The sequence below is a fragment of the Amphibalanus amphitrite genome, unplaced genomic scaffold, assembly GCF_019059575.1.
Source record: "Amphibalanus amphitrite isolate SeventyFive unplaced genomic scaffold, NRLGWU_Aamphi_draft 000180F_arrow, whole genome shotgun sequence".
NCBI classification, from domain to species: Eukaryota; Metazoa; Arthropoda; class Thecostraca; order Balanomorpha; family Balanidae; genus Amphibalanus; species Amphibalanus amphitrite.
This window is the reverse complement of record NW_024881675.1, coordinates 50,269-68,005: the sequence shown is the minus strand read 5'-3', so window position 1 is coordinate 68,005 and position 17,737 is coordinate 50,269. Positions and strand designations below refer to the sequence as shown.

Here is a 17,737-nt window from a genome sequence, read left to right as displayed (position 1 = left end):
GGATCATTATGCATGCTCCAGCTGATTAGGGAATAAAGTATGTAACATTTCCATGTTATGGTAACATTCCAGCTGTTAGAGAGACTCCGTAATTTAATCCGTTCTTAACCTTTGTTTGTTTTTATTTTGTTGGGTTAGGCCCTTTCGGTCCATTGAGACCATTGCAGAGCCGGAAGGATTATAGGAATTGGGGTAAACATTGGTATGGACAGGCACCCTAGAGAGTCACCGGGGCTGAGCCCGTCCGAATTGACAGGCCGACCAGCCCCCCAAGCACTCTCTGCACCCGGCTACGGGTGTGCTCCCATGGGAGGAGTGGTGCGCTTCAAGGGAGCAGCCCGCATGAGATAAAGTTGCCTGTCCAGCCCGGATCAAGAGTTGCTGCGTGGAGGAGAAGGATTTGAACTTGATCTGAACATCCTGAGGATGGAAACGACGGACGGGTGTTGCGTTCACACCCGTTTCCCCGTGCCTTTTAACACTGGTTGCGGCGGGCGGCCGGCTCCCCTCCTTAGTGAAGATATCCGCGCCGCTAGATGGCAGCCCGCTCCGCGGGTACACCGATAACAAAGGGAATCGGGGAGAGTTGCCGATCCGTTAGGTGATCCGTGATGCCGTGAAACAAAGGTGGAGCCGTGAGTTCCGGGACCACAAATTTGTGCCGATGTTAATATCGGCGGAGCAGTGTGTTCGAGGGTGGGAGTGGCAGCGAGGGCCGGGCAGCGGAGCAGCATGTGCTCCGGCACATCACCCTCTTCTCGGCACACGGCGCAGAGCGCCGCGGGGCACCGCTTGTCTGGGCACTGCTGGCACGCCGCGGAGTGGAGACAGCCGATTCGGTGCCGTATTGGAGCGAGCGGCCCCAGTGGCCCGCCCTCATCTGGTGCACCGAAACGGCATCCTCTCGGTCCGCTCCGGGGATAGGGAGCGGCGACGTGCTCCCGAGGAGTGGCTTGAATAGTGATTCTGAGCAGTTGTCGCGCCACTGATGCGAGGCCGCACAGTGAACCGCCCTGGTCAGCGAGTGGGCGTTTGAGGGCAGGGCGGCCGCCTGTTTTGCCAGGTCGTCCGCGCTCTCATTCCCCTCGATACCGCAGTGGGCAAGAACTCACTGCAGTATTGCTTAACGACGCTTGGCGATGTTCATTTCAACAAGGTCTTCCATACCTATCTCCACGCCGAGGGTTGAGGCCTCACCTGGGCAGCCGCTTCTCCGCTGAGTTCGAGCGGTTCACCAGTTCGAGCACGCGACGACCGGGGCGGGGAGGTCTCGTCCCGAAACCTCTCCAGAGCCGCCCGCGGGGCGAATCTGCTGCTAGATTGACCAGCGTACCGCATAAATTCGGTGACCGTCTTTCGCCAAAAAATTATGCGACCGCCGTGTGCCGAAAAATTCGTCCGCCGCCATGCGCTGATTTCGGCGCATGCGAAGTTACGCCGGCCGGACGTGCGCGGAAATTTTCGGCACAATCCCGCCACTACGTCGGACATATTCAGCATAACGTGTACCAATTATTTCCAGTCTGGTAATTGAAGCATCAGTGCGGATTTTGAGCTTGGGCTGGTGGGCACCTGGGGGCTGGGCGGTGCGCCTCGTCGACATGGGAGCCATACTTTGTAGACTGGCATATCACCGATATAATATATGCTAAAAAATGAATAACGCAGGCCAAGATAACTTCATGCCGATTGCCGACTGTGGCAGGCTTGGCAAGTGACAAGTGAACACTTGTGAGTCACTATCTTCCTAACTGACAAAAAATATGAAGTTAGAAGAGATAAAGCGAGATAAAATAAAATAAAATGAGTACGTACGTACCTACCTAACAATAAACATCCGAGTCGAGTCTCAGTGGTGGACATTCTGATTCGGGGGAGGTAAATAAAGGGCACGTATTTTGGGACTGCAACACAAATTATAGCACTTTGAAATAATATTACTTTAAATTCTTCTCATATGTTACGTACCTATATGTTATCATTACCTATAGGTTGTTAATTATTAGATTCTGTGAGTGATACATTTTTAAACTTGTATTGTTAATTTTTCTGGAAATTCAGTAAGTTATTGCTGCATGCCAGGTGGCTAGCTCTACGAAATGGCCACTGCCTCAGCTTGATACAATTTGATAACTGATATCTAAAATGATATCTAAAAATAAAAGATTCATGCCACAACACCAATGGATTGGTTCACAATTCACATAAGCTACTTCAACTTATGGCACTTCTTCACAGGAAGTGTGCAAAAGAGAGCCGAACAAAGTACCTACAAATCCTGGAAAATACTGTAACTTGCCTTTTTATGTTCCGAATTTTCTAAATATAACAATTACTAGAAAAAGAATCAAATTTTACAAATTTGACACTACCACTGATTGTTGCAGGGTATGATTGTTGTTTGCGCCAGATTCGAACCAAATAATCCAGCTACGTTCGAAAATTAGCGCGGATCAAAAAATGCTGACGAGTAAATTATGATTGTATGATCTAGCGGCTAATACACACAAAATAAATTCGAAGTTCAATAAGTTTTCTACATTTTAAAGTGGTTTTTATCTAACATTGAGTTGAGTATAATTTTTCTCATTTAATTTTAATTATTTTCGCTCAATAATGCAAATATCTTCTTTCTGTGTCAATCATAAATATATGACGTCACAAAAAATGATGAATATTTTCTGTAAAGAAAAAAAACGAATTCAATGTTATGAACATCACATTTAATGATATATCAACGTAATGATTTTAGAAAGATAAGAAAAACAATCATATTTCAACCAATATTGTTGCTTTGGTTATTTTAGCAACTTAATAATGAAAGACGTCACAAATCTAGAATCGACTAAAAAAATAACTTTCTAGTGTTTTAAAGACAGCTTGACGATGTTGACATTTTTTTCTCTGTGGGGGCTGGTGGGGGCGTTGCCGCGCGCGCGCCGTGTCAGCAAGGCCCTATATACCCGTGTCAGTCTGTGATTCGCATTTTCTAGACAAGTTTAAGGATTTCGAGGCCTCGTCATTGTTAAACACCTAAGGTAGGTTGAATTCAAATACTTCATCCCGTAAATTGGGGATATTTGATTCGAGATTGTGATTCACAGCTCAGTATTAGAGTTGCAAAATTTCCCTACCGCACTACCGGCATGCCGGTAATTTTTCACTACCGCAGGTTTTTTCGTGGTATTTGGCATGTCCTGCCGGTGGCATGCCGGTATTTTTGATTTTGCATTATGATATTTGCATAATTTGATTAGATTATGTGATTAAGAACGCTTGTTGTGGTAAATGTGATTGCTGCTCACTGTGCAGTCTTCAGAAACACATTTCAGTAATTCAAGTTCTTTTTGACCTTGCGTTTTTGATGAATGTGTTAATGCTTTTTGTAGGCAATACCTCTTTGATTACATGTGATATTTTAACAGCTGTAAACTGGAAATGAGTTTCAAAATTGTGGTATTTGTGGGTCCAACTCAGCCAAAATCAGGCTGCTGGAGTTTTGGTTGGACAATGGGTGGCTGCTGGGTGGGGCGGTTACTGAAATTGCCAAAATGTGGCATCTCATGTAGGGGTAAGCCAGAATCAAGAATGCAGGTTTTTTAGTATGCCGGTAATTTGGCGGTGTTTTTGCTTGGGGCGTGGTAGCATGCCGGTATCCCAGAAAATTTTTGTGGGGCGGGGCGGTGCCGGTAGCAGCCCATTGGGAAAACTTTGCAACTCTACTCAGTATGAGTAGTCAGTTGTTAACAGTTTCAGTTGAGTTCAGTTGAGTTTGACATTATAAACATTAATTTTGTAATAAAATGCAGACATTTTTATGAGCTTTCTCAAATACTTTTGAGGATCAGGTAGGTGGAGATGCTAACTCTGAGGGACTTTATTTGTGCAAGGGTGGTCCCAAGAGTAAGTGTGGCAAGGATATCAAGGAGGACACCTGCATCTGTTGTGATGTCTGTGAGACATGGTTCCACACTGAATGTCAGTTGAGGTCGGTAGAAGAGTTTGAGGCGATCCGTAAGTTCGGGTTCTTCTGGGTCTGCACGTTTTGCCAGCAAACACTGCCAAGTCTGCTCAACCAGTCCAAGATGAAAGAATGTGTAACCAGAGCACTTGATGAGTTCAAAGATGTGCTACTGGGTCAGGGTGAGTCTGTGGCAGGGGTTGCTTCAAGCAGCAGGGACTTATGCAAAGTCCAAGAGGCAGCGTACACTGATTTCAAGCGACAACTGGAGGAGCATGAAAACTTGATCCAGGCATGCCACACAGCATGTTCCGAGCAGGCCAAGTTAATTGAAGAGACTGTGCAGCGTATTGAGGTAAAAGTCACAATGCAGGATGAAAAAGTGGAAGTCACAAGAGCAACAGAGTTAGAACAAAGAAAGTCATATGCAGAAGCTGTGAAGAAGCTGGAAAAGAAAATAGAAGCGCTGTCTGACACACCAAGACCCACCAGTGATGACCCGGAGGCAAGTTTGACAAAAACAGTCGGCAGCTTCTTTGATAAAGAGAAGAGAAGAAACAACATTGTGGTGCATAATCTTCCTGAAAGCTCTGCCCAAAACTCAAAGGAGAGAGCACAGGACGATGTCAATAAAACTAAGAGTATGATTGAAGAGGAGCTGCACATCAAAGTGAACATTGTCAAGGCTTTCAGGGCAGGTAAGATCCAGCCTGAGAGGCCTCGTCCCCTGATTGTCACACTGGAGGATGAAGAGAAAAAATGGGATGTACTCAAGCAGGCACCTCAACTGAGGGGTCATCATGCATATGGTAATGTGTACCTGTCACCAGATCGCACTCCAGAAGAAAGGGAGAAGGACAGGAAGTTACGTCTTGAGGCAAAGAGACTAAGGGAAGAGGGTAAGGTTGTTCGCATCCAAAGGGGAAAAGTGGTGGTGATGCACGATGCAGGGGCAGCAAACGTCCACCACAACAAGGAAAGAAGCAGAGTCTGACTAAGTGGTCAGCCCATTGAGGAAGTCTGCGGTCTAGCTTACAGATATTTTGCATGTCCAGATCCAGAGGGTGCTAAAACTGCTTATGATGCATGTTTGAGGCTTCAGCATGGGCATGTCTGTGTCTGTGATGCATGTAAATTTTCAAAAGCAAAGGGGCATGTAACTAACTTGTCACAGGAGCAGGACACTGTGCATACTGATCGACCAAAGAAAGAACCAATTTGTCTGGAAAATGTGAATCAATTGAAAATAATGTACACAAATGCAGATGGTCTTCCAAACAAGCTGGATGAATTGGCATTGTTAGCTGAAACCTGTGCATGGCCAGATGTGATTGTTTTAACAGAGGCTATCCCTAAAGCCCAGATCAGGCCACTCTCACTTGGATGTTTTGCAGTTGGAGATCATTATGTGCCCTATTTAAACTTTGATGCAAGTCAGCCGGGACTGGGTGCATCAGGTAAGCGGGGCATTGTGATACTGGTGAAGGAAGGCATAATGGCATCAGAGATTTGCTTCCCTGGATTATTTGAAGAATCGATGTGGATGCATATTGAACCAGTTAAGGGTGAACTCCTCATTCTGGGAGCCATCTACCGTAGCCCTAGTTGTGATGGACCATCATCAACAGATGCCCTCTGTGAGTTAAGGCCGGAACACAGCACACGCTTGCAAATCGCGTCGAACTCGCGTCAAGCGCAAGGCCGTATAAGAGAGGTAGAATCATCCCGCGATTTCCAATGGACCGGTCGCTAAGCATTAGCGTGACGTCACTGGTGGAGACCGGGCGGCGCCCGGTTCCAAGCCGTATGTCTGGTACATTTGGCACAGTATAGTTGTTATTACTGAACGTAATGACAACTAATGACTCTTAATAACTTTTTTACTCAACTAAAGCTGATTTCCTTGCCGGTACATTGCCGACCCGAGCCCCAGGGTTGACAATCATGGGATATGGGTCGGATGGGCGACCTCGCGACGGGAGAAGGAACAATTGCAATTGTTGTGCCCGCACCGCCGATTGCATTCTCTATCTGCATCGGGGGGGGGGAAGCAGGGGCACGTGCCCCCATCGGATCAGGGGGCCTCTCGGGCCCGAGGGGCCTTGCGACGCCAATTGGCGGCTGAGGGTCCACGCTGGCATCTTTCGACTCAGAAGGGCCCCACAGGGCTCTGAAGAACACCTTATGTGCTCCGAAGAGCCACACTTCTATCCGTAAGAGCCCCACATCTGCTTTTTAGTGTCCCTTGTCGGCCTTTGAGGGCCCCTTGCTGACTTCTCAGGGCCTATTGGCGACCTCTGAGGGCTACTTGCCGGCCTCTGAGGGCCCTTACCGGCCTATCAGGGACCAGCAGCTCTAAGGGTTCCACAAACGCCTGCGATGACCCCCTAAACCAATGGTTGAAGGCCCCCACAACGGCGCCTGCGAGGGCCCTCACCGGCGGCTGTGAAGGCCTCACACCGGTGCCTAGCTGAGGGCCCCACACTGCCACCTCTGAGTGCGACCGGCACCCTTTAATGAGGTCCCGAAACCAGTGCTTCTTATCGGCGGCTCTGGGGGCTCAACGCCGGAGCCTCTGACGGCCTCAGACGGGACCTGCGCATCGGACGGCCACTCACCGGTGACTTTTGAATGCCCCACACCGACGATCTGAGGGCCCCACTGGCGTTTGAATGTATCTTGCTGGTCTCTAAGGACTCCACAGGGCTCCCGAAGGCACCGCAGACCTCTTGAGAGCCCCTGTCGGCCTGTACCCACACTGCAGTGTCTCTGAGGGCCAACAACGGCAACTGTGAGGACCCTCACCGGCGCCTCTGAGGGCCCACAGTGGCACCTCTGGGGACCCCGCAGTCCGCACCAATGCATCTGAGAGCCTCACACCGGTACCTGTGAGGGCCCACACCAGTGCCTCCAAAGGCTTCATAACCGGCGGCCCTGAGGGCCCTACACAGGTGATTTTGAGGGGCCTACCGAAGGCATAACACAATCCCTTAGTCTCGCTGAGCTTCTATCCCAATCCCATTACGGCTTCTATCCCAATTCCGGCTCAACTAATTAGCAGCCCCCCCCCCCCCCCATGGGTCAGCAGCGCCGCGCCGGTGCCGGGGGCCAGCGCCATCGGGGCGGCAGTCGGCCACGCGCACTTAATGGTTAGCGCTTAGCACCGACGGCTAGCGCACGTCCGGTGTGTTATCGGCCGTGAGCCGCTCCAAAACGGCTGCAGTAACTAGTCGATATAGGTAGTAAGCAGATGCAGAGATGCAGGTGGATTGATGACCGGCAAGCTTTTGTGTTTTACGAGAGTGAAGGGTCGAAGTCGGCTGCTAAGTGGTGAGCGGATTTTATCAGATGCCGGTTCACCATGACCTTTGTCCGGGTCCTGGTACCCTGACGCACTCTTGGAGAGCCAAATCACAGCAAAAATCCACCCACGACTGTATCTATACGGCTTACGCTTTTCTGAAAACGTCTGCGTTTGGCCTTCTACGGGCCCGGCCGGCCGGCCGGCCGCGCCGGCCCCGATTGGCGGTCCTCCAGTGACGTCACCGGTAGTGTTAAGCTGATTGGCGAATAATACATGGGAAGAACCGGGCCGACATCCCCCTGGTCAAGCGCGGAAATCGCTTCGTCCGCTGTGTTTTCACTTGCAATTCAGCTCGCAACCCGCGTCGAAAACGCGTCTCGCTTGGAAAACGCTTTAAGGCCGGAACACAGCACTCGCTTGCAAATCGCGTCGAACTCGCGTCAAGCGCGGAAATCGCTTCGTCCGCTGTGTTTTCACTTGCAATTCAGCTCACAACCCGCGTCGAAAACGCGTCCCGCTTGGAAAACGCTCTGCGCTCCCAAATCGCGGCTGAAACGCGTTGATTTATTGATTGCACTTGACCTTTGCACGTGACATCTTAGCATATCAATGCGTCTGTTTCATGACAAAATTTTGTGCGGCGTTCTTTCGATGAAAATTTTTTAACTTTGATATTTTAAATGACCTTCTCTTCGATCATTGATTAAAATCAGCACAGGTTAAAAGTTACTTTCTTTTGTAGGAAATTCCTTAAAAACAGTTGATGCCATGCCACACAGGTAGTTCATCATGCCACATTGGAACTTAACTATAATTTGTTCAGTCAATTTTTGTATTTTAGTCAGTATTTGTTTGCCACGTATCATGGTCACAATCGGTTGTTCAGAAGTTTTTCAAACGAATACAACACCGCTCTTGCAAATCTAACAACTGTTATCGTTCAATCTAATCTAGCAATTCATTCAATCTAATAATCCAACGATTACCATCCGTAAGTAAACTATGTACATGTTTCTCCTTTTGCGTTATGCAAATCACAGGATATACTTAACCCTCGCCCGCACATGCCATTTTCCCATCCTAGAACGCACATGGAGGGGGGGCATCCTCCCGCGCCATTTCGTTCCTGTTGGAGATAGAGCTTCGTGGTAGGGACAAAAAGATTCTTTGGGAAGAGACAAATCCAATGATAACCAGTTTTACCTTCTCAGGTCAGTCATTGACCTTCCAGGTCAGGTCAAACTAAAAAATGTTGCTGTTTTGGGTCACCGTTGGATATCAAGTGCGCTGCTCATCATATAGGTACCGATGACGATGCCGTTTTGTGGTGCCAAGCCAGTTAGAACCTCTTTGTCACACTATCCGACCAGGTTTTTGCTGCTGAGGTCCTTTCAGGTCAAGTTAGGTCAAGGTCAATGATATGTGTTTGTATGTCTGTGAGTGTATGTGTGTATAATGATGTGTGCACCGATTGTTTATGTGTCCATATTAAATGAGATCATGAAATGAGAAGGTTTTACCAAAAATACAGTCAAAGAAACTTCACGAAAAGTAAATTCAGCTTGCCTATATCGCAATGATTTTAAATGACGTAGGTTGACCTTGACCCTGACCTTGACATCTGTACATCGTCGAACAACATGTTCCATGATAGGTGGAAGGTAAGACTGGCAAAACAGGCCAAAATCAAGGTGTCAAAGCTCACATGACCCATAGCCAACGCAAGATATTAACCCGGCACCGCCTGGGCTATTTCCGTACCCACGACAGCCTGGGGGGGGGGGTCGGATCCGACTTCCCCCCCCCCCTGTAATCTCGAGAACCAATGGTCGTATCGAGCCCCGCGAGGCGGCGTTCCAAAGGTCTCTACGAGACCTTCCCAAAGCACTCTTAAGATTTTAAGATTGAGGTCAACTTTCGGGTCAAGGTCAGGTCAAAGGTCAAATTCTGGGGTTATGCATGATTAGGCTTACGGACAGCGGAATCGATAGCTGCTGCTCGAAACTCACCACAAATGACCTTAAAGACCTAGTGAAGGTACCATGTGCGTATAAGGGTCATACTAAGTACGGGTCAAGGTCAGGTCAGGTCACGAAAGGTCACGGTTTTCACTTTCTGCTACATGGGCGTGCGACACATGTTTTATGGCTTATTTTTCACGCCAAATCCGATGGTAATGGTTATATGTGACCCCAAGTCACTGTGCTGGTGATAAGTGTGCATTGAAAGCAAAAAAATCGTTTGTACCATACATAACTAAACGAGGGCTAAGAAAAAAGTCAATTTTTCAACTTTTTATTTTTGACATAAAAATGCACTTTTCTAGACGAGCTTTGTCCCAGGAATCTAGTGGCGCCATTTGTTTTCACATGCGATGTTCAGACTTCAGAAGTGCCTCTAATTCGCGAAAATGCTTATGACGTCACCATGCCCTATGCATGTTGAAGCTATTTTTTACAATTTGGGGGTCAAAAATCGAGATAGAAAGTTGAAATTTGGGACATCTAATGTTCTAATAGAGGTCTATAACATATATTCCGGTTTTTTGGAAATTCTCAAAATTTAGGATTTTATTAGCTGTTTTCCAAAAAATATAGTTTTTTGAATTTTTAGGGGTGAAAAACGCATTTTATGGAAAATCCGAGATATTCATTTTAAAGAACTCGTTGAGCTGTGTCATTTCATGTCCTTAATTTGCAATTTGCTTAAAACCTCGATTTTTGGCGATTTTTTAAACATTTACCACTTTTTGACCGAAAACGCCATGTAGTTACATTACTAAAATCGATATATCTCAAAAAATTTGAATTTTTTTTTTCTTAAATATTGCACAGGAGACGTCAAATTGATGAGGGAGAAGGTATGCCAAGTTTCAAGTTGATAACGCAAGCGGTTCATGAGTTATTCAAGAAAAACGGAGGGGGGGGGTCGGATCCGACCCCCCCAGGTGGTCGCGGGTTAAGTATTTGTCATTTGGGTCATGACATGACCTGAAGAACAAGGTCATATCTCCGAAACAAAAAACTACAGGAACTTAAAATTTTCAGTGGACATCAGGAAAGGATAGAGGAGCAGCTATACGAAATCAGGCTTTTAGCTCTAAAAATGTTGAGTGCAGAGCAGAAAAACTACCTGGGGGGAGGGGAGGGTGGCAACCACCTCCTCCCCCCCCCCCATGTGTGGGCGAGGGTTAACATGGCATTGCAGTCTTGTTTTCGAGTACCTAAACGTGTTGCTCATGATATTTTCATTATTTTGTCAAAAATGGAGAACAGCCTATAAATTACAAACGCAAAGTGTTTAATGCCTACAGAATAAAAAATTAAGTGGGAGATTCAACAACAGGATTGAATTGTAGCTAAATCACGGCATAATTTGGAAGTTGGATGAAATTCCTCTCGGTTTTCTACGAAACCACTTAGCCCTCGCCCGCACATGGCGGTGGTTACCACCCCCAGGTAGTTTTTACTGCTCTAAACTAAATATTTTAAAAGCTGAAACCCTGATTTTTCGCTTTTTTCGATTAGCTGCTGCTTTATCCTTTCTCAGCGTCTAATTAAAATTGCAAGTTTCTGTGGTTTTTGGTTTCGGATATATGACATTGTTCTTCAGGTCATGTCATGACCCAAATGACCAATACCCTGCAATATCTTGCGTTGGCTATGGGTCTTTTAAAGCTTATTTCCAAAATGCCTTGACATATTTTTGAAGCTTACCACGCCCCTATTTGTGGTTCAGCCCATGGGCGTAGGAACGGCTGGAACATTGTGGGTGCATGGGTGCAGAAATCTAGCCATGGCCGGTGAAGCTGGGGGGGGGGGCACGGGCGAAGGCTCGTTACGAGCTTTGAGGGTGTACCATGTCGAAAAGGTACCAACCGATAAGTGCATTTGGAAGCATTGACCCTCGCATGTGTAGTAGGGTGGCCATTTTTTTGCAAAGTACACGGAATCACCGCTCCTAGCCTCGATTCTGATGCATTTTTTCATGCTGATTCTGAATCCGTCGAGAAAAATGAAAAATTCGTAAAAAATTTGACCCCTGAACGTTCTTGAAGCTTTTAGATAAAGTGAAAATATCGACGTCTCACTGTCTAATCGAAAGTTGCGTTGTGTTTAGACTAAACAGTTTATATGAACGTGAAATATGGTCTGTTGGCGCCACAATGCCGCTAAAACCAGCAATATTACTCATTTGGTTTAGCAACAGCGTTCAATAATATCCGCACCCTTTGGGGCAATCTGCCTCTGATGGCGAGTATCGAACTAATAGTGATACACGTCTGCCTGTAGGTGGCAGCACTGTTCCCCAACCTTCTATTCTTTGATAGGTCATTGTGATATCATTAACACGTTTTATCATCATGTTTTCCTTGCCAAAAGATACAATAACCATTAATCTGATTGTCTGAAAGAAATTTCAAGCATCAGTGTGTCATTTTCCTTACCTAAACAATGTCTAAAATAAGGCTATTTCTAACCAAAAGCAAACATTCTGGGTGAAACGGCAATGCCCCAACAATGCAAGCAACGATTACACAAGGAATCGTTTATGACAGGCTTATTTCGTTTAGTGTCATGCAGGGGATGCACCTAGATGTTCGGCGAGCCCCACCGGCAAGTGGTCGTAAAACCCTGTGACCTGACTTCAGCCCAGCTGCCGACCCGCAGTGATGTCTTTGGAAGATTATGCAAGCTCAAGCTAGAGGCGATGGCGTCGTGCGGCACAATATGTATCACGTACCAATAAAGCCTATCATTAAACATGTCTCCGATGAAGTTAATGCATGGTTACGCGCTTTCTTGCCTGTCTGGAGGGTGTGAAACTGCCGTCCGCGGCGCCGCGGAGACCGTGTCGCTGCAGACACTGACCTCATGAGAAGAGCGGCCCAAGTCGGAGACGGCCTTGCTGGCTGTTTTTCAACGGACCCGACCTGTCGCCTAACTATAACGGATTCACTGCCAGCCACAATGAGCGAATTCCCGCAGAGGAAGTGTAAATGTAGCGAGGCAGAAGGCCCACTGGAGGGTGTCTCACTCTGCCGAGCAGCGGCACAGAGCAGAGGAGCAGCGCTGCCGGTTTTTCACCTGTCCTTTCCAGTATCCCGTTGTTGCCTAGCGACTGGCCGATGTGCTAATTTGCCTGGCACCGAACTGATCTGCGAGGAAGGACAAATCCTCGGGATGTTCCGGTAACTGATTCCGGTGCGCTGTCAAACAGCGAGCTGGTCCCTTCAGATTGTGCAGTTGTTAGAGTCTGACGCTTTAGCGATCTTGCCTAAGTGTTCGACAGTTCATGATTTTGGCCACCATTGAGTCAATGCGCTGGACAGGCAAGTAAGTGCATAACCATACTTCACCGGTGACCTGTTAAATGATGGGGTTTATTGGTCCGTGACACATCAGTGCCGCACAACGCCATCGGCTCTAGTCTACGATTGCATAATCTTCCAACGACATCACTGCGGGCCGGCAGCTGGGTTTAATCAAGTCATAGGATCTTACGACCAAACCAAATGCCGGTGGGGCTCGCTGAGCATCTAGGTGCATCCCGTCCCGTGTATGCTACTGAACGAAACGTGTCGTACACGATTCCTTGTGTAATCGTGTTTACCATGGGCTATTACCTACCGTTTCATCCAGATTGTTTGCTTTTACCTTATTTTACCTCATTTTAAACATTGTTTAGGAAATGAAAATGACACACTGATGCTTGAAATTTCTTTCAGACAATCAGATTAATGGTTATTGTATCTTTTGGCAAGGAAAACATGATGATAAAACGTGTTAATGATATCACAATGACCTATCAAAGAATCGAAGGTTGGGGAACAGTGCTGCCACCTACAGGCAGACGTGTATCACTATTAGTTCGATACTCGCCATCAGAGGCAGATTGCCCCAAAGGGTGCGGATATTATTGAACGCTGTTGCTAAACCAAATGAGTAATATTGCTGGTTTTAGCGGCATTGTGGCGCCAACAGACCATATTTCACGTTCATATAAACTGTTAAGTCTAAACACAACGCAACTTTCGATTAGACAGTGAGATGTCAATATTTTCACTTTATCCAAAAACTTCAAGGACGTTCAGGGGTCAAATTTTTTACGAATTTGTCATTTTTCTCGACGGATTCGGAATCAGCATGAAAAAATGCATCAGAATCGAGGCTAGGAGCGGTGATTCCGTGTACTTTGCAAAAAAATGGCCACCCTAATGTGTAGGGGGTCGGATGAACCCCCCCCCCATGGTTGTTCGCAAATAACTCGCGCAAAAAGCGGCCGATCGCGACGAAACTTTTAGTACCCTCGAGTTGATCAGTTTTACACCTACTCTAAAAATTTTATGACCCTGACCCAAAAGACCTTTGACCTGTGACCTGATTCTCGAGACCATGTTCGGCCGGAATCGCGATTTGGCGTATGTCAGCTCACATTATCCGCGCGTTTCCAGTCTTTTTGTGATTGTAGACGTCCAAACATGTGAAATGATGTTCTTCCCATGCATCACGGTGGGTGTGAAGATAACCTGAAGGTCAGGTCAGGTCATTGACCTTTGATGACCTCGGTTCACTTTTTCGAGTTGTACATGTTTCTAGGGTAGTTTATAGGGCCGATTTCGAATTTACCATCCATTTGAACGTTTACGAAGAAGTTTTAGTGCTTTCGTGACATGCTACGAAGCCGTCAGTGGTAGTTGACACCTACTATGGATAGCCGGTAGGACGCCTAATGGTTGACCTGACCTGACCTGACCCGATCTGGCCTAAATGCACGAAGAAATCATCTGTGATCAAAACTAACATCAGATATTTGTGATCAGCACCCCGAAAAACCCGATAACAGCTTCACTTTACGCAGTTCTAGCAGGTCCCGATTTTCCCGACTTTTGGAATATTGACCTGACTTGGAAGGTCAACCAATGAAGTAGGACCTTAAAATTGGGTATCATCGGCTTCCTCTCGTCACGGGCAACACCCTCGTTTTTTTTCGCGAAGCTCTAGCTCGATCAGGGGCCGAACGGCAGGGGGTCCGACCGACCCCCCTCCCCCTCCCCCTACACATTAGAAGCTGGAAAACGCTGCACGCATTCGAGGGCTAATATTGTCAATACCTATTGACTACCGCAAAAAGTAAAAGCGGCCAACTTAGCCATTTTCGAAGATATCGGGCTAAAATTTTTGACAGTGGGTCATCGGTTCGGTATGTGTTCAATCACATGCTCCATTTCCCTTTTTTTCAGCACAAATGTAAGTTTTGAAGACCATCACTCATAGGCGGCGGAACGGGGAGGGCACCGGGGCACCGTGCCCCCCTTTGATTTTGGCATTTTAACATTAGCCCTATGGGCGTTGCAAGGAAAGAATGGGACCAAAAGTCGGCAGTGCCCCCCTCAATTGAGGGTGTTCCGCCGCTACTGCCATCACTGATCACAGTAGCAAATGCTTCGAAAGATGGATAGTAGGCAACATATCCTGAATTTGCCGTGCTGCATGGGAAGTAGTGTTGATGAAAAAGGGGTTTTTGGTTCAGATTATTGTGGGTGCAGAATACATTGTCTGCACCCACTGGATAAATATTGTGGGTGCAGCTGCACCCTTGCACCCATGGTTCCTACGCTTATGGTTCAGCCTACGAAACAAGGCTGGCCCCAAGTCAAGTTAACGCAAGAGTATCTTTGCTAAAACGAGCGTGTGCGCCATTACGAGACGCAGCGATTGGTACCCGATTTCAAGGTCCCAAGACAACCGGTGACCTCTGAGGCAGGTCAAGTGGCCCAAGAAGCGGGTTCGTTTTTTTGGTAGGGGAGGATGGGGTAATTTGGCCGCTTTTTTAGGAAGCGCTGTAGCTCGAAACTGGCGACATACTCGTACTTCTGCGCTCACTCAAGGCTGGCAGGTGTAGCATTCATTTTACTTTCTTATACAGCAAGCTGAAAATGATAGAGCAACTACTTATGGCTGAATTTTGTCGTTCTACAAAGGTCTGCAAAGCAGCTTAATTGCCCCGCTCACGGTATATAGAGAACTCTAGCAGGGTTATTTGGCCGTTGGGGTAGAGCAATTTGGCCGGTGTTAATTTGAGGCCTGGGTTTTATGCTACGGGCAAGGCAGCTTCAGCGCCAGGCAATGGCATGTGTCGTTTACGCATTTTTAGGCTGACTCGATGTCGGACTTATCTTCGAATGATTTTGACTCAGGTCTTATTTCAGCATTTTCCTGCACAACTGAAAATGTGCTTCCTTAGCATACACTGCTAAATCAAACATATGCATTTTATTTGTGGTGAGGAAAACGTTAACTGTTTATTCTAGTAAGGAAATAATCGACTATTTTCAATTAAAAAATTCTTAGCAATCAAAGAAATAACTCCACTCAGTCTCAAATCCTCACATCTCATAGGTCTCCGATGTCTGCAAACGAGTTGTTAATAGTGTTTACTAGCTGGAGATGTGACTATCAGTTTGGTTTGAGCAGAGCCCTAGCAACTTCGTCGTGCTGCTTTGCGCAGTGTCTTGATGAGCCCCTAGGAGACAGACTGTGCCACAATGCCACCGCCAACGGCTATAAACCCAACCAGCTCGGTACGATGACCTTATCATTACATATGTGTCGGAACCGGGAACGGGGGGAGCACCGGGGCACCGTGCCCCCCTTGATTTTGCCATTTTAACATTAGCCCTATGGGTGTTGCATGGAAAGAATGGGCAGTGCCCCCCCCCCCCCTTAATTGAAGGTGTTTCGCCGCTACTGCTTACCAAGTCGGCCGTTCCAGCTTAGCAATCCTGAGAGCACCGTCAAAGCTGCTCCACTAGCACCGGCAAAATTACCCCGCATTGCCACTCCGAAAAGTTTTGTCTACAATGTCGTTATGGTTTTACGGAAATACATGAAATTACTCTTTGAAACGCTGAACATCCTAAGCAATGGGACCATGTCAAAATTTGTCTACAGCCCGAATTCTACATGCCAGGCATATAATTTTTCGAACGGAAGTAAGAGTTACCATTTTCAAATCAAATTTAGGTATGTTTTACTGATTTTGAAGGAAATTACGAAGGGGAGATTTTTGAAAAAAAAAATTCCACGGATTCCTCATTTTATGTTGACCGCAGTACAAGATACCTACGTGTTAAGATTTCTTTAAACATCGAAATATAAAAACTAAACAATTTAATACGTTGTACGTATCAAATTGTCAATCAAATGAATACCGATGTGCTGGAAGCAGGAGGCCACGCCGGTATTTAGTTAAAATTGCCGTAAGCCAAGGTGCTTTATTTGGTTTCCATGGTTACTGACGCTATTACGCTTGCATTTCGCGAGCAGAGAAGCTGAAAAGTTGAAACAGATTCAACTTTTCAGCTTGCAACTCGCGCCGGACTGATTTTGCTTGCGTTTCGCTCGCGTTTCGCTCGCGTTTTCCGAGCGGGATCCGGCGTGATTTCGCGGCGTAAAAGCGAGACGACCTGCGTGTTGGGAGCTGAAAATATGCCATGCATTGCAATGGGAGAAGCGAGACGCGATTTGCGAGCTGAAAAGCTGTGTTCCGGCCTTTACGCTCACAACTCGCGGCTGAAACGCGTTGATTATTGATTACACTTGACCTTTGCACGTGACATCTTAGCATATCCATGCGTCTGTTTCATGACAAAATTTTATGCGGCGTTCTTTCGATGAAAATTTTTTAGCTTTGGTATTTTAAATGACCCTCTCCTCCATCATTAATTAAAATCAGCACAGGTTAAATGTTACTTTCTTTTGTAAGAAATTCCTTAAAAAACAGTTGATGCCAGACACACAGGTAGTTCATCATGCCACATTGGAACTTAACTATAATTTGTTCAGTCAATTTTAGTATTTTAGTCAGTATTTGTTTGCCACGTATCATGGTCATTGGTCACAATCGGTTGTTCAGAAGTTTTTCAAGCGAATACAACACCGCTCTTGCAAATCTAACAACTGTTATCGTTCAATCTAATCTAGCAATTCATTCAATCTAATAATCCAACGATTACCATCCGTAAGTAAACTACATGTTTCTCCTTTTGCGTTATGCAAATCACAGGATATACTTAACCCTCGCATGTGTGCGGCGTTTGCCAGCTTCTAATGTGTAGGGGGGGGGGGGTCGGTTGGACCCCCCCCCCTTGCCGTTTGGCCCCTGATCGAGCTAGAGCTTCGCGGAAAAAACGAGCGTGTTGCCCGTGACGAGAGGAAGCCGATGATACCCAATTTTAAGGTCCTAGGTCATTGGTTGACCTTCCAGGTCAGGTCAATGACCCGAAAACCGGGAAAATCGGGACCTGTTAGAAAGTCGTAAAGTGTGGCTGCTATGGGGTTTTTCGGGGTGCTGATCACGAATATCGTGTTAGTTTTGATCACAGATGATGTCTTTAAGCATTTAGACCAGGTCGGGTCAGGTCAGGTCAGGTCAACCAGTAGGCGTCGTGACGGGTATTCGTAGTACGT

At 46.7% G+C, this 17,737-nt stretch overlaps 2 protein-coding genes across 3 annotated transcripts in view; one reads left to right on the top strand and one right to left on the bottom strand.

The window, feature by feature from the left end:
* Window positions 1-2,430, bottom strand: part of LOC122384056 (condensin complex subunit 1-like) — a 39,051-nt gene extending 36,621 nt beyond the window's left edge. Inside the window, exon 1 of the mRNA XM_043371032.1 lies at window positions 2,300-2,430. The gene's annotated coding sequence lies outside the window, so the exon portion shown is untranslated. The remainder of the gene's footprint in view (window positions 1-2,299) is intronic.
* Window positions 2,431-2,918: 488 nt separating this feature from the next.
* Window positions 2,919-17,737, top strand: part of LOC122384055 (extended synaptotagmin-2-like) — a 65,045-nt gene continuing 50,226 nt past the window's right edge. For both annotated transcript variants that reach the window (XM_043371029.1, XM_043371030.1), the window contains exon 1: window positions 2,919-3,038. The gene's annotated coding sequence lies outside the window, so the exon portion shown is untranslated. The remainder of the gene's footprint in view (window positions 3,039-17,737) is intronic.